Genomic DNA, 6,486 nt, shown 5'->3' with positions numbered 1-6,486 from the left:
TTGGTGGTATGTCCTCGGACAGCTCTACCACAGGCTGGTTCAAAACACTTTTACTAAGTGCAAAATACTGCTCAGTAAGTCATAAAAATACTGTCTTCTCCAATATTTATCTGAGAAACAGTAGCGACAAAGCTACCTGTGGCAAGTAGCTTCAAGAAATTTCATTACTCATTAGGAAAATCATCCAGGACTTGCTTGCTCAGTGCTTGACTTGTACAGTGTAAGGTGCCTGGTGCCAAGAGTTGGAGCTCAAGGGGGTACCGTCCACACACAAGGCTTAGTAGCACATCATTATCCATTGGCTATCAGCTGCCATAGCTGACGGGTGCCATGGATGGCTCGTGGGAGATGCAATGCGTGTTTACAGCATGGTTATTATTGTTAATAACCAGCATTTGAGCTTCTCCTCCCAAATGAGCTTGCTCCTCCTGCTCTACAAAAGACCAGAGTTATATGGAGGTGGCACTTCTACATGATATTTCAAGCATATGGACGTAATAGTGGCTGCCAGAGGCTCCCGGTATCATGTGCTACCTATAAAGGGGAGGGAAGGGTGACCATATTCCACTGATGAGTGGGCCATGACCCCAAGAGTGCAGAGCAGAGAGGAGGCTGTGTATGGCAGTAATACCTTGGGACACCTTTGTGGATGCAGAGGTGTGCACAGAAGGCAGATACCTGGTTGCCTTCTCACCTCACAGACAGGGCATTTTCTGCCTCCAGAAAAGCAGACACTCAGAGTCACAGGGAGATAGGAACTAGCCCACTTCTTCAGCCTGCAGACTTGTTGACTACCCATGAAATTTGTTCTGAATTCTCTCTGACTCTGGGTAGCTCTCCCAGGACCAACAGCCTCGTAATGGAGTGTTCAGCACAGCGCTTGGGCCTCTTACATCATCTTAATTCAAAAGCTAAAGAATAGCAAGGCATTTGCCAACTAGCCAAAATAAAAACAGCAGTGACAACCCCAGTTCCCATTCATTTCCATGCACACCACAGCTATGTGCAGCCATCCTGCGCTGCCACTGCCGGCAATGCTGCCGCCTGCGCTGACGGCCGCCAGGTGATGGGCAGGATGCCTTGCTGGGCCGTGAGCCAGCCTGGCACAGGAGGTGGGACCCAGAACCACTGCCGGTTGCAGGGTGAGATGGGCATAGGACAAACAGTTCTCTGCATTCCAGCATCACAACAGGAGCCTAATTAAGGCTGTAAGAGTCACTGATTCTTTGATGCCCAGATTCCCACTCATTCAACTGGCATAGAGTCTGCCTTCCTCTCCTGCTCGATGGCTGTTAAGGTGTTTTTCCAGCTGAGTGGCTGTGGTGGGAGCTGGAAGGCAACTCCCACCTCGAGCGCCTCCCAGTTCAGGGAATGGAGGTCACGGGGGTCCACATCTTGCCCCAGTTTGCATGCAATTATTTAGTAGCTTATTTAAGTGATTGATGGAGAACAATCCATGGAGAGAATGGGAAGCCTACCCTATAGTTTAAAAATTAAGTTACTGAGGTAACTGTTCAAATCTTTAAGCAAGAAAGAAAATTGAATTTGGTCTTCCAGATCCTGCATGAGTTTAAAATGACAAACTAAAGACAAAAACCACCATGGGTTATTTGACTGACTACCTTGTATCCCCACCTTTTTTCACAAGGAAAGAGATGAATTTACCTCCAACCCATTCAAAATTTTTCTTTAACAAAGTGTCTTCTTGGGTGTTTTTCTTGTAACCAAATATTGTAACTCGGTTTGGAAAAGTTACGAATCACAATATTATCTCCCACATTAACATTAAGAATGAGGAAATATTTTGGCTTTCTGGTTTCTTTAATTAGGGAAAGAAAACCAACAAAAAACAACTTATCTTGCTAGCATTTTCTTAAAACGCAAATTCTGATAAAATAAAATATAATGGAGATGAAACCTTGTCTCTTCAGAGATTGAAAAAATTGCTTTTTCCAATAATCAGTATTACAATGCACAGTAACATAACACTATAACATAAATAATTAAGTAAAAGAAGTATAATCATAGTGGATAGCACCATCAAATACATTATTGCATGAGTTTGTAGATATCCTAGCACAACAGATGTTTGATATTAATCAAGAGTATCTGAATTCACCACAACAGAAATGTGCAAGAATTGCTATTGCAGTGACAGCCTGATGCACAGAGTCAACATCTCACACCAGAAGAAGGCTACAAACCACAACAAAACAAACAATAAATGACATAAGGATATACTAGATCCTTCTTCCTTATTAATTTAGAAAAGATGTTCTGTTTAATCCTGAGGACTTATTTCTTTTGCCTCTTTTCTAGAAACCTTAACAAGAGGCCATTTACTCACAAGCAGACTCAGTTTCAGGTATCCCAGTGGTTCCCTTCTTCATGAATCACAGATCATGGACTGCTCTATCTCCTAAGTTACAGCAGGGGGTTAACACATCAGCAGAAAAATGTTTGTGTAGAAGTAGCAGTGCTTTAAAAAGCCATAAACACCAAGGTTCCTCAAACTGTTAATCCTCAAGCATGTAATATGATCTTTGGCCATTTCAAGAGGCAAGTACTTTACAGACATTTCATAACTCTTCATTCTCAGAAATTCAGCCTACTAAATTTTACGTTCCCTCAGCACCTCCTGATCTTGGAGACCAACAAAGCTCTACGAAGAAAAGGATGTTATCCACTAACTGATCAGTATTGAATACAGCAGCTATCCAATGACAACATCAGCCATCTCCTTTTGTGGATTTAGAGAAACCATAAATCACCAAAGGAGAGAAAGATAGAGTGAAAGAAAAGAGAAGAAAAAGGAGTGAGGAGGGGAGGGCGAGGGGGAGGGGGAGGGGGAGGGGAGGGGAGGAGGAAGGGAAGGGAAGGGAAGGGAAGGGAAGGGAAGGGAAGGGAAGGAAAAGGACTTCATATTTGTCAGGCAGTCTTTACTGAAGACTGAACAGTCCAGTGCAAGTTAGCAAAGTTGGACTGAGGTGGGATAATCTCATTTAAATTCAGTAAGATTGTACCTTGCTGTGTAACTTCTCAGAAAAATGGCTCAACAACAGTGTATTTACTTGTCTTAAATGCTCCTTCCTACTATCAATTTACTCTAGTTTTACTTCAAGACTGCAAATGCTCCAGGCCTTGTTTTTGCCTCCCTTGTTATGTTCTTGAAGGAATGGAGAAAACAGGCTGTTTATCTACCCAGCTATCAGAGCGACTGCCAGGCAATTATCTGCTGGAAGCAGTTTAGTCTCATTATTAGTGTGTGAGCTCCTACAATAGTCAACACATTCTCCAAAAGAATCATTCGTTGTCAGATCACCTTCTAGGTCATCATCACCTGGCTCAGGGATAGCACCATGTACATCACAACAAAAGCAAGTCAGCACTTTGCCCAAATGTGCAGCCAGCACTTTTGTCTGAATGTCTTTCCAGTTCCTTCCTGTAGCCCTGAAAAAGAAGCAGTAATTGTACAGGCAAGAAGAAAAAACACTGGTGCCTAGCACCTGTGTAGTTGCTCAGAGTGCATTATACTTATTCAAGTTTGCAAATAAGGGCTGCTACTGTGATTCTTGAACAAAAGAAGCCATTAAGATAAGTGAGATGCTTGCTCCCTTTCCTGCCAGCTGAGCAGCATCCTTACCCCAGTACCTCAGAGCCTCCTGCCTCCCATTCGCCTGCCTGCTGTGGGCACCGGACGAGCTGCCTGGCAGACCAGGGCTGGAGTTCACTCTTTCCTCCCTTTTTGATCTCATTAGCATGAGATTCAGACAGGGCTGCTCCATTCAGAGCGCTGGATGCAGCCTGGTTTGGAGGGGTCTCTAATTCCTCCTTCTGGCCTCCGTGCGTCCAAAGGGAAAGCAGGGGGTGAAATCATCCGACTGCTCTTTTCTGAGGGCAACAATGAATCCTGGTAGTCAAGAAAAATGCCATCAGCTAACAAAGCTCTCGCATAAAGTACATACTGATATTTTGGTGAAGCTACATACTCAACAGTTAGTATTTCTCCTCACTGAACAACTGTATGTGGCACTGCAGACTACATGGCAAATTGTAGCCATCCCATGATTCCTGCTTTCCTCCCAACAAGTAATAGGTAGAAATGGAGAGAAGAATCTTATGGAGATTATGATAATTTAAAACACAGTTTCTCATAATGACTGACTATATATATTATATATATATATGTTTTTTTTTCAATACTTTTTATATATACCTGTATTTTTAGAGGGTTTTAAAAATCTCATAAAATAACTTCTCTTGATTAGTATGTGATAGTGTTTCTCTCTGGAGAAAGAAATGAGGAAACAGAGACATTTTTGAAGGCATGACTTCCATTTCTCCCTTCTTCTAAATGAAGTCAGCACCTGGCTTGGATATTCTGAAATTCCTGTTGCATTTCTAAGATAAGAGAATAGATGATAGAATGATTATGTGAGCGATACATAAACCTCTGCCCAGAAGTATCTAGCTCTTGGGATGTACCCAAGCTGGGAGCTGAAAAGCCCAGGTTCTGTGCCCAGCAATTTGTCCAGGTGCTGTGCAGGAGTTTCCCCCCCTTGTCTACTTGGACTGTACGCAACATAATTCTTCATTACGTTATGCTATATGCTGTTAACTGCTGGTGTTAATACACTCTGTACAATCCATGCACTCTGTGAAGGTCCTACACGATGTTATAGGACCTAATTCTTATTTTCAGACAGATAAATATAACTTACTAAGATCAATGTACTGACGTTCTCATCAGGAGACATCTCAGGCATGGCAAATGATTAATGTTGCTGAAGAACTTGACCTCCGTCTTCCTAAATCAAGAGATTGATTTATTCTTCTTTATTGCCCATTGTTACCTAAATCAAGTGCAATCACCCTTCTTTACAAATGCATGTGTATTAGTCTTTGGCTCCTCCTGTAGATTGCCCTGGCTTCTTCAGTCCTGCTTTCTGCAGTTCTTCTTTGAACAGTTAGGAACTGGCTTTGGAAAAACCAAAACCGTCAGGACTGGATTTTGGAAAATCTTCTAATTTGGCTTCTCAGAGGACCTAGGCACTGGTGAACAGATCGTGTCCCCAAGAGGACTTCCAATAGAAAAAAAGCATTTGTTCCTTAAGATCGTGCTACCTCTGTCACTCCCAGCAAGCTACCAGCTAAGCTTTTGACTTTGAAAGAGAACTACATGGAGGCTCCATGAAACCAGAAAAAGAGCTAAAGGAAGCTCCATTCACATCAGCTGCGTATGAGAACGCTGTGTCCCTTCCGCAGCCTCGTTCTCCTCTCCACACCCCCTGTGTACATCAAGGTGCAGCTTTTTGCTATTTAAATATGCTCCATGAGGAACAAGGTGGTTTTCAAGTTTTGAGCAGAAAAGCAATCTTCAAAGCAGCCCTGAACTTGCTTTAGGTAGGAATGTGAAGGGATGGAGTAAAGAGCGTGGGAGGCATGGTATTATTTTGGAAACAGGGAAATCCCAATTTTATTAACATCTCTGAAGAATCCAAATCTTTCTGCACCTGGGGTTTTCCCAGGTGGGATGGGGAAATACATTTTTCCATTTGATAAATGCCTGGATATGGGGCCAAACTGAAAATTTGAGGTAAAACAATGTTTCCAGTCTGAAAACTGCCTATTTATAAAATTCCTGGGCTTCATTCAGGAATGCTGCACTTCATCACCATGGAGTATTAGATTTTGCAAATCTGCAAAAGTGTCATATGCTTTTTTGAGCTCCATGGCTTGATTACAATATTGCAATAGCAGATTATCACTTGGTATGAGCTTTCACAAAAACCCAATGCCTGAAGCCCCAAGAAGGTTTCAATACTACCTAAGAGTCTCTCACAATGGTGGTGGAAAGCTCTGGGTCTGCCCCAAAAGAAACCCTGCCCCCTTGTTGCCCCCGTGTGCACTGATGGATAGGGTGGATGTGTCTGGTTTCCTACCCAGGGCTGGTTCCCCTTGTGTGGGAACTCACTGAGGTGCAGCATCAGGCCTGTCAGCTTGCTCACACCCCCAGGTATTGCCAGTGAGAGCCCAGGTTCTTGGTTGTCATAGAATCACAGTCATAAAGTGGCTTGGGTTGGAAGGGACTGTGAAGCCCACCCAGTTCCAACCCTTCTGCAAGGTTGCCAACCACTAGACCAGGTTGCCTGGGGCCCCATCAACCTGACCTGAGATTTCCTAGAGTGCAAAGGGGCCCTGAGCCAAAGTGATTCTTGATGCATTGTAATGGAGCACTCTAAAGCCCCACTTACCCCTCAGAGAAGAGAACAGGCCAAACTGCTCGACTTGCTTCACAACCCAGGATAGCCCTGGATGGTGCTCCATGTAGGAGTAAATGAAACCAGAAATTGGAATAGAGCAGGGACTTTTCTTTGTAGGAGATGCCTTAGATGTCACCTTCTGCCTACAGCCCATGCCTGCAGCACAGCTACTGCGCACTCACAGTTCTGAGTAAATGGAATAAAGCAGTGATAACAAATACAT

General features: G+C 43.5%; 1 long non-coding RNA gene across 3 annotated transcripts; it reads right to left on the bottom strand.

Moving 5' to 3' along the window:
* Nucleotides 1-2,915: 2,915 nt before the first annotated feature.
* Nucleotides 2,916-6,038, bottom strand: LOC109365666. 3 transcript variants are annotated; one of them, XR_002111382.1, is made up of 3 exons: nucleotides 5,943-6,038; nucleotides 4,722-4,808; nucleotides 2,916-3,450 (listed from the first exon to the last, which is right to left on the bottom strand). It is a non-coding gene; the product is annotated as an uncharacterized LOC109365666 (long non-coding RNA). The 3 variants fall into 3 exon arrangements; XR_002111380.1 differs by lacking the exon at nucleotides 2,916-3,450 and adding an exon at nucleotides 3,489-3,910; XR_002111379.2 differs by lacking the exon at nucleotides 2,916-3,450 and adding an exon at nucleotides 4,225-4,401.
* Nucleotides 6,039-6,486: the final 448 nt, after the last annotated feature.

This window comes from Meleagris gallopavo, chromosome 1 (genome assembly GCF_000146605.3).
Source record: "Meleagris gallopavo isolate NT-WF06-2002-E0010 breed Aviagen turkey brand Nicholas breeding stock chromosome 1, Turkey_5.1, whole genome shotgun sequence".
NCBI lineage: Eukaryota > Metazoa > Chordata > Aves > Galliformes > Phasianidae > Meleagris > Meleagris gallopavo.
This window is presented reverse-complemented; position numbering and strand designations above follow the sequence as displayed.